This window comes from Pleurodeles waltl, chromosome 1_1, assembly GCF_031143425.1.
Source record: "Pleurodeles waltl isolate 20211129_DDA chromosome 1_1, aPleWal1.hap1.20221129, whole genome shotgun sequence".
NCBI classification, from domain to species: domain Eukaryota; kingdom Metazoa; phylum Chordata; class Amphibia; order Caudata; family Salamandridae; genus Pleurodeles; species Pleurodeles waltl.
The window spans coordinates 319,300,708-319,317,730 of NC_090436.1; positions in this window are offsets into that span (position 1 = coordinate 319,300,708).

Sequence of the window (17,023 nt, forward strand, 5' to 3'; positions counted from 1 at the left end):
CTTAGGGGGAAGGTCTTAGAGCTCAGGGAGGGTGGGGTCAGGGTAGTTTACTTTTTAGGGGCAGGGGTCGGGTTACATTTTTTCAGGGCTCAAGGCACTATGTTGGTGTAGTGTTGTTTTATGGTGCAGGGTTGGGGACTGGGGTAGGTTTTTTTTTTTAGGGTTCAGGGCAGGTCGGGGGGTCGGGGTACTTTAGTTTCTAAGGAAGGGGGTGGGGGTTAGGATAGTATTTGTTTTAATGCTCAGGGCGGGTGGGGGGTCGGGTAGTTTAGGTATTGGGGTGGGTGGGGGGGTTGTGTATGATAGAACCACGCATGCTGTTTCACATGCTGTTTCCACACATGCCTTAATAGGCATGCTTTTACAAGAAAATTTGTTATAAAGGCATGAGTGGTAAAGGCATGCATAAAAACAACGCAGTCGTGGTTCCGGCCACATTGTTAAGGCATGCGTTGTTCTGGCATTTTTCGTTCCATCATACAACCTATAAAGGGAGGTCGTTCCACGCATTAGGAGGAATATACGAGAAGGTTCGCCTCCCGGATCTCTTTCTGTGTATGCGTGTGATGTGCGCGAGCAGGAGTCTAGCTGAGAGGAGGTGTATAGGTGGTTGGGGGAAGGAGATGTGATTGTTCAGTTAGACCAGGCCTGTATTCTGTAGTACTTTGAATGTGTAGGGGTTAAAGTCTGAACTGAGCGCTTTTGTATCTTGGGAGCTAGTGGAGTTCCTTGAGGTGTGGTATGGTGTGTTCCTGGGTGGAAAGTTGAGGATGAGTCTAACGGCTGCATTCTGGCAGGGTTGTAGTAATTTGATGAGTTGCTTGATGAGTCTGGCATAGATGGTGTTCCCTTAGTCCAGTCTGCAGGTGACAAGGATGAGAGTGATGGTTTTTCATATGTCCCTCAGAGCCATCTGAAGGTTTTCCTCAGTATCCTCAGGGTGTGGAAGCAGGATGCTGTGACAACATTGACTTGTGCAGGCATGTCTGATGACGATTCCAAAGTTCCTGATGTGGGAGCTCGGGATATGCGTGGGTCCAAGGTCGGTCAGCCACCAGGTGGAGTTCCATAATGAGGTGTGTTTTCTGGAGAACACTACGTCTGTCTTGTTAATGTTGAATTTGAGACAACTGGACTTTATCCAGGTGGTAACTTCAGACAAGCAAGCAGTGAACTTGTTCCTTGTGTTGGTGGTTCTATCCAAGAGGGACAGTATGAGTTGCGTGTTTTCTGCATGGGAGATGACTCCATAGATTCGTTTTTGAGATTCAAAGGTGTACAATGCCAGGGTGACTGTTTGTGTTCTTTCTGTCAAAACGGAGCAGATCCAGTGAAGCGCAGATCCTTGACTGCCAATCTTGTGCATGCATTTGATATGCAGGTGTTTAATGACAATGGTGTGATACTGTGTCAAGAGATGCCAAGCGGTCGAGTAGGAGGAGAGCTACAGTCTCTCCTCTGTCCACAATCATGTGTATGTCAACTGTTGTGGTGTGGTTTGCCATTTCTGTACTGTGGTTGGACCTGAATCCAGACTATGAGGAATAGAGGAGCTGTTGGAAGGGCCAGTGGTAGTGAGTCTTCTGTGGTTCTGTAAGAGAAAGTTGAATGTGATGAAGGCGTGGTATGTCCTGATGATTGGTGATGGCTTGTTGACCATAGTGTTGCTGAAGTAGGAGAAAAGCAGGTCCAGGAGATGTCCAGCTGCATGGATGGTTTCAGTGATGTGCTGGGTGAGGCTGAGATTCCTTATGTTTTCAAGAAGGGTAATCAAGTTGGGGCCTGTGCAGTCTTCGAGGTGAAAATTAAGGTTTCTAAGGAAGATAAAGGTGCTGAATTCAATGATGAGTGATGCGACAAAGTCTATGGTGTCACTCTGAGGTTCACACAGGGTCCTGTACACAAGGGCTCCACAAAGGTTAAAGTTGGCTGTGTCCAAGGAGGAGCAGGTTGTGTCCATAGAGGACATCAAGGTGTTCTTGAATATGATTGCACTCAGGGCCAGATGTAGCAAGGTTACAAATTGCGAGTTGCAATTTGAGAGTCCCAGCGACTCGCAAATTGCAACTCGCAATTTGGAATGCAGAAAGGTGTCTCAGACACCTTCTGCGAGTCGCTATGGGGTCGCAAAGACCCACCTCATTAATATTAATGAGGTGGGTCGCAATTTGCGACCCCATAGCGATTCAGGGCACTCACGGGGATGGTGGCCTGCTGGGAACAGCAGACCACCATGTCCGTGACTGCTTTTAAATAAAGCAGTCTTTTTTTTTCAAAGTGCAACCCGTTTTCCTTAAAGGAAAACGAGCTGCACTGTGAAAAAATAACCGAAACATTTAGTTTCGGTATTTTTCAGGGCAGGCAGTGGTCCATTGGACCACTGCCTGCCCTGAATTTTTTTTTTTTTTGCCAGACACAAAGGGGAAGGGGTCCCATGGGGACCCCTTCCCGTTTGCGCCTGGGTTACCATCCACTTCAAGTGGATGGTAACTGCGCTTTCATTTGCGACCGCAATCGCGGTCGCAAATGAAAATGCATACCATTGCGAGTCGCAAATAGGAAGGGAACACCCCTTCCTATTTGCGAGTCGGAAATGCATTTTGCGAGTCGGTTCCGACTCGCAAAATGCATTTCTACATAGCAAAGTGGCTTTAGCGACTCGCAAACTGCGATTTTCGCCGTTTGCGACTCGCTAAACCTTTGCTACATCTGGCCCTCACTCTCCAGCTTGTGCTGGCAATCCTACATGACAATAATGTAGCTGGCGATGATGGCTGTGGAGATGTCCGCACAGAGGCTGGGTCTAGCCATTTTTCAGTGAGGAAGAGCAGGCCCTGGGTGAGGTCGTGCAGCAGATCCCATATCTATGAGGTGTGTTTGCTGAGTGAGTGGGTATTGGGGATCATGCATTTGAGTGTGGGGTGCTAGGTGGGTAGTGGCTGATTGGTGTGTGTGTGAGTGGGTATAGTGATGGGTGATGTTGGCCCATGAGTGGTGAGTGTAGGGGAGGACAGTGCATGAAAACCTGCGGAAGTGCAGGTGAAAGCTCCTTCCATTTGTGTGGTGCAGTGCAGCAGCACACCAGTGAGGCCGGGGGAAAAGGATGTGAAGGAAAGCTGCAGGGTAGCGGTGGGTAGGCATAGAACCAAGGGTCCTGGCACTGGGAGTGGTCCAGACACAGACAGGTGCAAACAGGCTTGCCTTTGGTATGCTTTTTGCTCAGCAGCACCATGCCCATGTGACAGCTACCATTAAGCAGGTCCCGGGAGGGATGCGAGCAGCAGGAAACAGGTAACGAGCACTCAGGGTGGGTGGAACGGGTAAACAAAGGTCACTGCCAGTGAGAAAGGCACAAGAGGCATAAAACAAACGAGCGCAAATGGAGAGACAAAGAAAGAAAAACAGCATAAAAACATGAGTCAGTTAGTGAAATGAAGCATTAGAAATGGGGGTGAGAAGCGAGAGAAAAAGGCACACAACGAGGGACAAAGAGAGAAAACAAGGAAAGAAAACGGCACAACAATAAGGGTCAGACAGTCAAACGAGGCATAAGAAAATACGTGAACAAACTGAAAACTTCACTAAAAGGAGGGGCAAAGAGAGGGAACAAGGACAAACAAGATCCAGGCAGTTAGGCAAGGTACAAAATGTGGATGAAAAGAGAGGAAAAAGGCACACGTCATGGTAAAAATAGAGAGGAGCATAAGAAGGGCAAGATGACGAGAGAGAGAGAGACAGAGATAAGAGAGAGAATGGAGTGACCTAGAGAAGAGCAAAGAGGGAGCCGCAGGGCACAGAACAGGTAAATTCTAGAGGATAAGTTATGCACCTGCTTAATAGCTGGTCCACACTGTGGCCGCCATAAAGTTGGTCCTGGGAGGGAGGAGGAGCGCAGGAAGCAGAGGGCATGGAGAGGTGTAGGAGGCGGAAAGTGAGAGAGTGGAAAACAGGTAAGGAGTGCTGGGGGAGGAAGAGTGGGAAAACGAGGGCCAGTGCCACCAAGAAAGGCACAAAGCAAATGGGTTCACACTTAGAGACAAAAACAAAGAGATAAAACAAACAGCAAAAAACATGGATCAGAGTGAAATGAGACACCAGAAATGGGGTTGAGAAGCAAGAGAAAAAGGCACACAACGAGAGACAGCAATGTTCAGACAGTCAAATGAGGTGCACAAATAAACAGAGGTGAAGCGAGAGGAAAAAGGCACAGGTCAGGGTCAAAAGAGAAAGGAGACCCCGGAAGAGTAGGAGAGAAGGTAGGAGTGAGAGTGAGAAAGAGATGAGAGAGAGAATGCAGCGATCAGAAGAGGAACAAAACAGCAGCCACAGGGCGCAGATAGGTGAATCCCAGGCAGAGGTGTTTTAAGGCATGAGCAAAGTGGGCTCTTGCCCAGGCCCTAGTCTTTCAGGATGGATTCTGATAGAGCCAGCTTTGCTCTGTTAAGAGTCTTGCCCTGATGACCTTGAGTAATTCTTAAACAGATTGTTTTAAATACCTTTTTCCTTTAATTTATTTTTAATGTGGGTGATATGTGGGAGTCTATTATGGACAATTTGCAGAGAAATGTTGCACTTGTGCCATGCAACGTCCATTCAAATGTTTCTTTTAGATTGTTAGTAATGGGGATCCTAGTTGGCTAGGGTAAGCACCTAAGCCAGGCAGTAACCACCACTCTCGTCTGGACAGGGGAGCTACAAACCTGAGATAACCCCTGCTCACCCCCTTGATAGCTTGGCACGAGCAGGCAGGCTTATCCCAGAGCCAATATGTAAAGTGTTTGCACAACACACAAAAGAGACTTCACAACAGGTTATACAAAACTAAACTGTATTGCAGACCCAACGTAGACTGTGGACCAAAACGACATAAATCAGCAATACTCTGCCACGCAGGCAGTTGTCAAACCAGCATAGTACAACTCAACAAAATATTCATACATTGCCATGTCATGTAAAACATTACCAAGGAAACGTTAAGGTGCATTTCATCCCGCCCCCAAAACAGTTTTCTGTGCTTCTGTCTACAGACAGCACTGCATACATCAATTTTGGGACACAACAATGCAGCACGTAAGGAAGAAGGCAGGGGAATCTCCCAACATCACCTTCAATGGAAATCCATGCCTGGATATGATGCGCCTATATTACAGATTGTGTGGTAGTTGTCCCAAACCTTGGTTACAGGGCCATCTGCCCATTTATACTCAGAATTTTGGGAAAGCAGTGTTTGGCAGGCACAGGACCTCTGTTGAGGTTTCCTCCTTGTCCTGAAAACTGAATTGCGAATGCCCCAAACAAAGGTATGCCTCCCAGGGTAGCAGGGGAGGACACCCACAAATCCAACGTTGGCAGGGAGACCACTCCTGATCTCCCTGGATGGGCAATCCTCTGCAGCAGCTACCCTCATCCACGCAATGCAGCTCCCATACTTCAGCCACTCCTGGAAGGAGTAGCGTGCCTGGGGTCCTCCAGGGCTTCCTACCAGGTCGCCTAGCCAGGGCAAGCCTCAGAGGCCCTTCCTGCTTCTTCTGGGGCACTGTGGGCAGGAACAGACTGGCTTTTATTGGATCCTGTTTAGTTTTAATGGTTCTCAGAAGTTTAGCTTAGCCTTCTGGCTTGCAGACATGTGCCCCAGTCACCTAGTGATTTTTAACCTACTTAGCCTGCTCCGTATTGGCCATTTTATTTAATAATTTCCTTTAAGATGGCTGTCTTTGTTTAGAGTTAGAGCAATGTGTTGATTTACGTTATCAGTGCCATTCTGTGAAGGTGTCGCTATAGGCGTAAAAAATAAGTGATGTACGTAGGTATTCACATCATGTCGTTTTCTCACTTACGTGTGACAGGAACATAATGTAATTTGGTGGGAATTGTTTACATAATTGCCTCCACAAGCTTTCCCCCTTATCTATTGTTTGGGAACATACCTGTGTCAGGCGTCCTACAAGATCTGTATAAATACATCTCACACAGACAAGGTTATTGGAGGAATTCCTAACAGATGCTATCGACGCAATCTATGCTGCATGTTGCCTTAATGCAAACCTAGCCTTCATGTCACCACGGAGTCTGACCTAGACCTCATTCCAAGGTAACGAGGGTTGGGGGGCGCTTTTCATAGACATGGTACTGGCATATTAGGTTTATCACACTGAGCTTTTGTTAGGTTAGGAATGGGTTTTTCTATGCTAGGGATTTTACATTTCATGTATATTGTAAGATGGTGGGGGTCTTTGTATTCAGAAATCTCATCTTTTCAATCATGCTTCTTTTATTATGCATTATCCTAATCATTGCAGTTCATGCATTTTACCATAGATTGCAGGCTTTTCAATAAATGTATTGAAAACTCACCTGCATCTCCTTTATTGCCTATGTGTGACTGAGACTTATTGCTAATGTGAGAAAAGGATAACTTCCATTAAACCATTCCCCGCAAAACACTTACACACAAGCAACAACAAAATCTGGTCATCAGAATAATTGCTAGTGCCATTGGGTTCACTTATGTCACCTTTAAGGAAGGCGACACAGTGCCCATAGCATATAAATCACATTTATACTCCAATGCAGAACAACCCTTTTCACCCACAGAAAAAATACTAATTGCTGCAGAGATGGCTGTCATTAAGGAGAGGCCACTTGCCCAAGAGAAACGCATTATTGTCATTATCACTGTGCTGGCTTTAGAGGCTGTCCCGAAAGCAAGCGCTCCTAACGCTAATACATTACATCAACGTTGGACTGAATGGGAAACCTCCCTGACTGCCACTGATGTTGATTACAACTTCGACCCAAAACTTCAAACACAAGAATTTCTCCAATACGAACATGAGTACCCTGCACCGCTTAACATCTTGCCTCTTGACAGATACCAAACTGTAATTTACACTGATGGTTCAGCACAACCAGCTGTAGGTACAAAATATCAGCACTCAGCCACTTGCACAGCTGTGAGCAGAGCCTCACAATACCTAGAAGCAGACCCTGGGGGACTGCAGAGCACAATTGGCTGAACTTAAAGCTCTTATCCTAGTGCTAAAAGATACGGATCCATGACAGCTCACATTGATTGTGTGTGATTAATACTATTGTGTCCAGTCCTACAATGATTATCTTAATCATTGGCAGTTGAACAGGTTCAGAGACTCAAAAGGGCATACCATTATACACAGCCCTCTGTGGGAAAGGGTGACTGATCTTAAGGGTAAGCTACCAGAGGCTCATGTAGTCCTTATATTGGGACACCAACGTGTAGGAATACACATTGGAAACACATTGGCTGATGAAGCAGCCAAATCCGCAGTATCCCCAGCTTCTGTTGCTGCAGTGACTCGTTCTCACACGAGAATGGATAATTAAATTCTGGCTGCCGTGAAAGCTTCGGCTGAAGGCAAGCCACTTTCAAATGCATATCCTACTAAGTATTCTTACCATATCAGTGCACAGAATGTTGCCTTTGTGACAATTCCTGGGGTTGCAGATCAAGTGATTTCCAACAAAGACAAGAGATTAGATCTCCTCAAAGCAGAGCATGAGGGTGTTGCATCCACTCATGCTGGTGTCGCGGCCACATTAACACTCTTACATAAACACTTCTGGTGGCCGGGTCTATATAAATAGACCAAGCAATATGTTCTTTGCTGTGACATTTGCCAGCAAATAAAGGGCTCAAACATTAAACACCCTCAGCACACATCCCTCTTAGTGTCCAACAGGCCACTACAATGTGTGTACCTGGACCATTGAGGTCCCTTACAATCTGAAGGTGCATACAAATACATTTTAGTCGCTGTTGATGCTTATTCTAGGTTCCTGTGGGTATGGCCACAGCGGTTGGCTGATGCTCAAACTTTTTTAAAAGACTTGTGGATCTTTATCGGTACATATGCAGTTGTAGCATTCCATTCGGACCAGGGCCCTGCCTTTGCCTCTAAGGCATTAAGGGACACCATGAGGGTGGTGGGTGTTGAATTCTATTACTCCTCACCCTACCATCTGGCGGGTAATTCGGTTGTGGAGAGGAGGAATTGAAATCTAAAACACTCCTTAACAGCTAGAGTATTGGGCTTTGGTCGCAGTTGGCATCATCACCTATATGGGGTCCAGAGAGCATTGAATAATCTGCCAAATCGGTCCTTGGGAGGAAGCACTCGTTATGCGGTCCTCTTTGATATGCCTCTGTATGTCCCAGATCTAGATGGCCCTGGTATCTTGGCAACAGACACACCTTTTGACATAAATGAACGTCTCACTGTCTTACAGGAGATTCAGCAATTTTTATGATGATGATTCAACCGCCAGTGCTGCCAACTTAGGAATAAGGAATTTGCCAACAACTTCTACAGGCTGGATTCCTAAAATTGGGGATCTGGTTTGTGAGAAGATTGCTGTGAAGAAGGAATTTGGCCCATCTTACAGAGCACCCGTTCCAGTCCTGGGAATAGAAGGCACCAGAACCATTATCCAACAACCACTGCAAGGTTCCAATGGGGAACAGATTTGTCTCCATCGACAACATCAAATTGCACCATGTGGTCAATCCTGCACAGTAGATCCAGAGGTCCCATGGGTAGTCCCCAGTCCCCTCTCATTACCCAACAGGAAATACCTCTTCAAAGAAGAAACAACAACTTTTCTGACTACACCAGCATGTTTAAAAATACTAAAAATGCCTCCTCAAGCATGGGGAGGGCAGAAAATGAGATTCTGTTGATCCCTGTTACCACTTCATTGACAAGAACTGTCCAAGATGTGGCTGTGTTCTACTCCAACTAAACACAAACAGATGACACCATATAGTATAAGCCTCCATGCAAAGGGGATCTATCCACCAGTAATACACCAGTTCCTGTGTTTGCAGAGACTGCTTCTGGTTACTTCATCAATCTTGATGACTTTTATGCAACTTCATCTACACCTGCAACTGAAACTTGTTGGGTTATCAATGGTATTATCTGTGGGTATTTCTGACATTGCTTGCCTTTCTACTATGGATTGGTTTTGTGACTGTTTTCTTTCTCCTGATAAATGGTCATTATCTTCCTGAACGCTCTTGTGTCGAGCCAGTGGATGAAATTCTAACACTTTACCTTTCCTCACGAAGATACTTGTTCCTTGTGAAAATTTCAGCAGTATCAGTTTCAGATGGGATAGTTTGGGATAAAGTTACCTTTGGTATATACAGGTCTACTGAGGTTATACAAATTCCATATGTATTCAAAATCTCTATGACTGATGTAATTACACCTAGTGTTGTTTCTGATGACTGGGATGTTCAAACAGTTGATTCAATGCTTGCAGAGTTGCAGGATTACACTATATACGAAAGTGTGATGTGTACATTAACACAGCAAATTATCGGAAAATGTTCTGTTGCAATCATTGGGGACATTACTATCTCCAGCGAGCAACTAGACACAGATCAGTATTTAACTATATACAGTGGGAACACTGTTCTACTCAACCTGTGGGGAGCCCCAAAGCATATGTAGACAAATTTGCATACGTTTCTGGGCATGACACTACATGACACTATAAATGCGGTCATATTACTTCAAATTAGCACCCTCTAAAATTAGATTTTGCTAAATGTCACCAAATTAATCTATTCCGATTTCTTTGTTTCCTGACTTACTATTGAGGGTTATGAATACTGAAAAAACATTATTGATGTGAAAAGTGTATAGGGAGCACAAGATTGGCAAATACAGGGTAGGGAAGTTTTGTTTAGAGCATGCCTTATTCCTGTCCAAATGATATTTTTGAATGATACAATTCAACAAATATCCTGCCTAGGGTTAGCAAAAATAAAGGAAATGAATGCACCCAGTATCTCCAAACCAGCCAAATTCACCATTTGGCAATCATTCCTAAACTTAACTGAGGAAGAACTAAACACTTGGGTTCGGGATTGTACCTATAATTCCCGGCAGGTGGTTATTGTGGCAAATATCAATCAATCAATCACAGATTTGTAAAGCGCAGCAAATCACCCATAGCGTCTCAAGGCACTGAATGAAGGCATGCTGCTCAGTCGAAGAGCCAGGTCTTGAGGTCCTTCCTGAACTACTTCAGTGATGCGGTCTGCCTGAACTTGAAGGGAAGTGTGTTCAATGTCCGGGCTGCTAGGTAAGAGAAGGGTCTTCGTCCTGCTGTACTTTTCCAGATCTTGGGGGCGGCTGCAAGGGCCAGCTGCTAGGAACGGAGACTTCTGTTGGGTACATAGAAGGTGAGGTGGTGGTTGAGGTGTGCTGGTCCTATGTTGTGCAGTGCCTTGAAGGTGTGGATCAGGAGTTTGTATGTGAAGCACTTGTTGGCCAGGACTATGAGGTGGGAGTAGATATGGCTGTGACAGAGGATGTCCTGGATGAGTCTAGCTGCTGCATTCTGAACTCTGTGTATGCTAGATTGATGGTGCCGGCATAGAGGGCAATGCCTTAGTCTAATGTTGGTGATGAGTGCTTGGGTGACTGTCTTCCTTGTGGCGGGGGAATCCATTTGAAGATCTCCTACAGGAGATGGAGGGTGCAGAAGCTTATTGAGGAGACAGCGATAACTTGGTGGGTCATTGATAGAGAGAAGTCCAGGCTGATGCCCAGGTTGCACGCATGGTCAGTGGCGCTAATGGTGTTACCCAGAGCGGTGGGCCACCAGGATTCATTCCAGGCAAAAGGGATGGATCTGATCAAGAGGACACAAATGGGTATCAGGCGCATTTTGTTAATTTCTTGGGGGGGTTTCAAGATTAGCCGGCCGGACCCTCGCTATGTCTCGGGTCAACATTTGGATATAGTTACCGCGTACAGGGGCAAATTTATACTCCGTTTGCGCCGAATTTGCGTCGTTTTTTTTTACGCAAAACTAACTCCATATTTATACTTTGGCGTTAGACGCGTCTAGCGCCAAAGTTCATGGAGTTAGCGTCATTTTTTTGCGTGAACACCTTCCTTGCGTTAATGATATGCAAGGTAGGCGTTCCCGTCTTAAAAAATGACTGCGATGCATATGCGTCGTATTTATACTCCCGGGCAAAAATGACGCCCGGGAGTGGGCGGGTCTAAAAAACCCGCATTTGCGCTGGATTTTAGCGCCTGGGTCAGGGCAGGCGTTAAGGGACCTGTGGGCTCAGAATGAGCCCAGAGGTGCCCTCCCCTGCCCCCAGGGACACCCCCTGCCACCCTTGCCCACCCCAGGAGGACACCCAAGGATGGAGGGACCCACCCCAGGGACATTAAGGTAAGTCCAGGTAAGTATTTATTTTTTTTTGTAGCATAGGGGGGCCTGATTTGTGCCCCCCTACATGCCACTATGCCCAATGACCATGCACAGGGGACATAAGTCCCCTGGGCATGGCCATTGGGCAAGGGGGCATGACTCCTGTCTTTCCTAAGACAGGAGTCATTTCAATGGGGGATGGGCGTCGTAAAAAAATGGCGCAAATCGGGTTGTGGCGATTTTTTTGCCTCAGCCTGACTTGCACCATTTGTGGACGCCCATACGCCATTTTCCCCCTACGCCGGCGCTGCCTGGTGTATGTCGTTTTTTTCAACGCACACCAGACAGCGCCGGCGGCTAACGCCGGCTAACGTCATTGAATAAATACGGCGCCCGCATGGCGTTAGCCGGCGCTAATTTTTTTGGCGCAAAACTGCGTTAGCGCAGTTTTGCGTCAAAAAGTATAAATATGGCCCACAGTGTGAGTAAAGTGTGCCAACAATGGTTATGCGCTAACACCTTTGCAACAGTTAAAGAGCACTTTAGTCCCCTATCAAACGATGTAGACTTGAAAGATTTCTTGTTAGGTCCTAAAAGCCACGCTCTAAAAGATTCCTGTATGCCATATACAATGAAATATGGAAGCTTTCTCAAATTGAAGCGGCTGCATGTTTGAGGAAGATAGATAAGGAAAATATGGAAAAGGCTTTAGCTGTTGTCGACAATAGCATGAATACTCTGTCCAACAGAATATATACACTTAATAACATAGGCCGTCATTATGACTCTGGCGGTCAGGATTAATATGGCGGTAGTTCCGCCAACAGGCTGGCGGTCCATACCGCTATATTATGAGATTGGCAGGTTGGCTACAGCCAACCTGCCACTTCTTCACTCATACCGCCATGGCAGTATGAGCCACCGGGCCGGAGATGTCTATCTCTAGCCCAGGGGCTGACATAGTACCGTTCATGGCTTGATGAGCCACCCTACCACCATGGTTTTTGTGGCGTTAGCAACACCATGAAAACCATGGTGGTAGGCCCTACCTGTGACAGGGAATATCTTCCCTGTCACCGGTAGGCGGCTCCCCCACCCCTTCACTCACCTGACACCCACAACCCTCCCTCCATCCAAACTCATCCACCCACCCCCAACACACACTATCCCCCACCCCGATAGACAAACTAACACCCCACCACACTCTGATTCACTCCCTTACCTCCCCACCCCCACCAATACACAAACACACACTCCGATCCCCATACACGCACACACATGCAGACTTGCACACACCACACAACTGAACCCCACCCCCCACAGCCACACACACACACATCACCCCCACCCTCATTAGTCACAGTGCCCCTCACCCCACACCCACCTCTCAGCATACATGCACAACGACACACACACCATGCATACACCCATTCACTAACACTGCCATACACGCATTCATACACACACTGCATACACACATTCATACACACATACTTCCAGTCATACTCACACACATTCTTACACAATCACACTGACATGCAGAGACGCACTCACTTCACCACATTTACACGCATTCACTCACACTCATACAACCCCACAAACAACACAACACACACAGACGCATTCACACACGCACTCAGACACACACACACAACACCCCCACCCTAACAACCCCCTCCCTTGTCGGACCCCTGAATTACCTTGTCCAGTGAGGAGGTCGTCCGGCAAGGAATGGGAAGGGGTGCTGCTACCACCAGCAGCGCCCCGCCAGCAGAACACCACCAGGCCGTATTAATGGTCGTAGTAAGCTGGCGGCGTAGTGCTGACGTGGCGGTGCTGGTGTTAGCAGTGCCAGCTTATCACTGTCCGCCAGCATGAGCACTGCCCGTATTGTGATGGAACTCAGGCAGTGCTCATAATATGGTGGACGGATGGTAGCTGCGGTGGTGGTATGTTGGCGGCCGTCACCGCAGCGGTAGGTGGTATTTAACGGCAATGTTATAATGAGGGCCTTAGTGTCTTCAGCGATTGATATCATACAGATTGATGTGTCCTTTTACACCATGGGCAAAGTCAGCTGCGCTCCATCACGCAGTTAGGTTGGACGTTACAGATTCTGAAAAATGTCCGTGTCCCATGGAAATACATTAACAATAGTGACTTGTTCTCTGCTTTTAATTTGTCCAGAGAGCAACAGACAATGTCTAAAAAAAAGCGAGTTACACATTGCTTAATATAGAAAAGGTAATAAAGCTACCTTTCACAGTAGCAGAAAGTCCTTCAACAAAATGGCTTATACATGGCATTATAAATCTGCCAATGTCCACCTTTCATTTCACAAAATGTTTGAAACATTTTGTTGTAGACAGATATGAGCGGCTAGGAAATAGCTTTATTAGAAAAGACTGGGAGTTGCCTTTCGAGTTCCAATGTCTGAGCGGCAAAACAGAGGTCTTTTTGAGCAGAAGTGAATGTGAGACTACTGTCAGTCATTCAGTAATTTGCACATAGGTGTCACTTCATGGCTTTTGCAATGCAGGGGTAGCAAACTTGGCATGCTTACTGGAGGGTACGCCCGTCCCTTTTATTCGTTCAGCATTTCATATACTTTCAAATGGAAGTTATGTCATCCTGGGCGATCAATGCTGTTGCGGAATGAGACCAGGAACTACCTACGCAATTTTGGTGTCTCAAATTATAACTTGTTGTGGACATGTTCTATTCTCCCCCACACAAGAGATATGAGTAGTAGAAATGTAGCCTCACATTGATACTAGTAATGTGAATTATGACAAGCTGAGCAGACTAAAGGCGCTACTGTTCCAAAAAGAAGTGGCGTTGACATGGGCCAGAGTATGCTCTCCAGATAGTAAGATCATCTTCCGAGATACAATTCCTATTAAATACCAACATCCCAAAGCACTTTGGAGAGCTGGTTTCCAGAATATTCAATGCTTCAAGCACAACTGGGATTGTACATTTCTCTAAGGCTGTGAGTTCTGGATGTGTTTCCATCTTACAGACTGTCTTCAGAGTAAATCTATAGGCTATCCATTCATTCTTCTTCAGTGTGTTTGCCGGCTTTCCGGTGTTACCAGCACTGATTGGCGGGATACAGCTGCTGCTGTTCCTAATACGCAGTGGTTGTCCCTTCTGAGCTAAACGGAGTGAGCGTGGCCTAACCAGGTACGGGGCGGGAGGGAGGCAGGAGAGAAGAGAAGGGAACTGGTTACTTTTGTCTTGTGGGCCTTGCTTTAGTTTTGTTGGGTTTTTTTCCCCTTCACTATTTTGGTGTTTTTTTTGTGCTACTTAAAAAGAAATTAGCCCAGATAAAAAGGACCGGAGCACGGTCAGAATTGTATTATTGTTTTCTCCTTTCTTTTGTTTTTGATTGTTCGTTTTCCTACCGGATGGTAGTGTTTTGTTGGTGCTGAGGCATAGTTTTGAGTGATATAGCAACTCAAGAAAATACAAGAAAAAAAAGAAAAGAAGCAACAGAGACAAGGGAATCAGGGACTTGCATATATCTTTATTGAGGAGCACAGACGTTTTTTTTTTTTTTGGTAAAAATAATAAAGAAGACAAAACGCTAACAAGCAGATCAGAAAAAACAGTAAAAGACAGGAAAAACAGAAGCAGGACAGAAAGAAGGAAGGACAACAGGAAGTTAAGGAAAGTGCAGAAACAGAGAGTGACAGCTAGAGGAACCCTCAGGTCTTTATCACTTTAAAGTCCTTCCTTTTGGTCTCCATGGCACACCCACAACCTTCCAACAATGAATAGATCTGGTACTTCGACCCTTTCAAAAGTATGCAGCAGCCTACTTGGATGACATCATCATTTATAGTGATTCATGGGAAGAACACATATCCCACTTGACCAACATATTATCTGCCCTTAGGGATGCAGGCCTTACAGCGAACCCAGATAAATGTAAGATTGGGTATGAATCCATTAATTACCTGGGTTATGTAATCAGACAGGGAGTAGTTAAACCCAAGCTGGAAAAGGTACAAGCCATCACCCAAATACCATTCCACCGGAAAAAAAAGGATGCCAGAGCCTTCTTGGGAATAGTTGGATACTACCGAAGGTTCATCCCTCATTTTTCAGACATAGAGGCACCCCTCACTGCCCTGTTAGCAAAAAACAAACCTAACCAAATTACTCAACTTTCTGAGAAAGAGAAAGCCCACTTTGAGCTATTTAAACATCTCCTAACTATCAAGCATGTGCCCTGATTTTCAGAAGCCTTTTCAAGCCCAAACAGATGCCTCTGATCAAGCCCTCAGGGCTGTCCTTTCCCAGGCTGATGAGAATGGGCTCTTCCACCCTATCGTGTTCCTAAGCCACAAGCTCTTGCCCCGGGACAAGCATTACCCTACCCTGGTAAAAGAATGCTTGGCGATTAAGTGGGCTGTCGAGTCTTTGCATTGCTATTTTGCGGGTCGGACCTTTACCTTGTTTACTGACCATGCTCCCTTGACCTGGCTGGCTCGCCATAAGGACTCTAATGTTCGGGTGCTCCGTTGGTTTTTATCCCTGCAATCCTTTTCCTTTCAGGTTCGGCATTCGCCTGGCTCTCTTCTCACCAATGCTGATTACCTCTCCCATTATCCGGCTGACCTGTGGCCCGAACGGCCACTGTCCAGGGGGAGTGACTGTAGCGGGGTGTCCTCCATGGACAGTGCCCGCAGTTGCCCGGGGGTACGTCCTCGGACGCTGATGGCCCAGGGGGTACTTCCGGTGTTGGATTAGCTGACCCGGATACATCTTCCTGGAGCCAACCACTCAAGGACACGTCAGGGATGGCGGGCCTTTAAACGGCCCGAGGTATCCAGGAGGGGTGTCGACCACCACGGACGCCGGCAAACCAGGAACCAACGAGGAGAGACGGACCGACCCTGACAAGGACAGAGACGACTTCACCCAACTGCCAGGCATCAGAAGGGGTCTCCAGGAGGCATCAACGCACTGATGCCGGCCACGCTCTCCAAGGTACGGGAGTGAGGCGGGAGAGAAGAGCAGAGAACGGGTTACTTTTGTCTTGTGGGCCTTGCTTTCGTTTTTTTTTTTTTTTTTTCCTTCACTATTTTGGTGTTTTTTCGGTGCTACTTAAAAAGAAATTAGCCCAGATAAAAAGGACTGGAGAATTGTATTATTGTTTTCTTCTTTCTTTTGTTTTTGATTCGTCGTTTTCCTACTGGATGGTAGTGTTTTATTGGTGCTGTGGCATAGTTTTGAGTGATATAACAACTCAAGAAAATACAAGAAAAGAAAAGAAGCAACAGAGACAAGGGAATCAGGGACATCCATATATCTTTACTGAGGAGCATAGAAGTTATTATTTTTTTTTTTTAAATAATGAGACAAAACGCTAACAAGCAGATCAGAAAAACCAGTAAAAGACAGGATAAACAGAAGCAGGACAAAAAGAAGGAAGGACAACAGGATGTTAAGGAAAGTACAGAGAGGAACAAAGAGGGATCAGCACCAGAAAAGAAAAGATAGAGAAAGAAAATCAAGAGGCAACTAGGAAAGGGAAGAACAGATAACAAAAAAGAGGACATACTTACCAACCTCCTGTGTTCTTCTTTTCTTTACATGCTCCTCCTCAGTTGACCCTGGATAAGAAAAAAAGAACAAGAGAAGAAAAGATTGAAGATTAACAAAGAAGGCAAAGAAAAGAAAAGAATCAAGAACAACCAAGAATAAACTGATCAAGAGACTGTTACTATTCTACTTTAAATTAATAAACGATTGTATAATAAGACCAGTGAATTCCTCCATTTTCCTAACCCCCCTA